The sequence below is a fragment of the Psammomys obesus genome, unplaced genomic scaffold (assembly GCF_907164565.1).
Source record: "Psammomys obesus unplaced genomic scaffold, mPsaObe1.curated_primary_1811, whole genome shotgun sequence".
Taxonomy (NCBI): domain Eukaryota; kingdom Metazoa; phylum Chordata; class Mammalia; order Rodentia; family Muridae; genus Psammomys; species Psammomys obesus.
Genome location: NW_026585987.1, coordinates 6,638,419 through 6,639,012, shown reverse-complemented (window position 1 = coordinate 6,639,012; position 594 = coordinate 6,638,419).

Sequence of the window (594 nt, the reverse complement as noted above, 5' to 3'; positions counted from 1 at the left end):
TCTTTCTTTCTTTCTTTCTTTCTTTCTTTCTTTCTTTCTTTCTTTCTCTCTCTCTCTCTCTCTCTCTCTCTTTCTTTCTTTCTTTATTTCTTTCTTTCTTAATAAATTACAGTTTGTTCACTTTGTATCCCTGCTGCAGCCCCCTCCCTCTTTTCCTCCCATGCCCCTCCCCAAGTCCACTGAGAGGGAAGGTCCTCCTTGCCTTCCCTCTGACCCTAGCCTATCAGGTCTCATCAGGACTGGCTGCATTATCTTCCTCTGTGGCTTGGTAAGGCTGCTCCCCTCTCAGGGGGAGGTGATCAAAGAGCCAGCCACTGAGTTCATGTCAGAGACAGTCCCTGTCAGGAAATTCTGAAGCTATTTCCAGAGCTGATTAAATATCTCCCAGTTCAGGACAACAGTGAGAACAGGGGAGTGCTTACACCAGTGGAAGTGCCCTGGGCTGAGCAGGTTGAGTTGAACACTCAGGCCATTCAGGTCTTTTGAGACCATCTGTGCACCAGAACTGCAGGCAGTTTTTGAAATTCATGTAGGCTGTTAGTTTTCCTGCTCTCTCCCCCATCCACTTTGTTCCTCTTCCCTCCAAACTCTCCT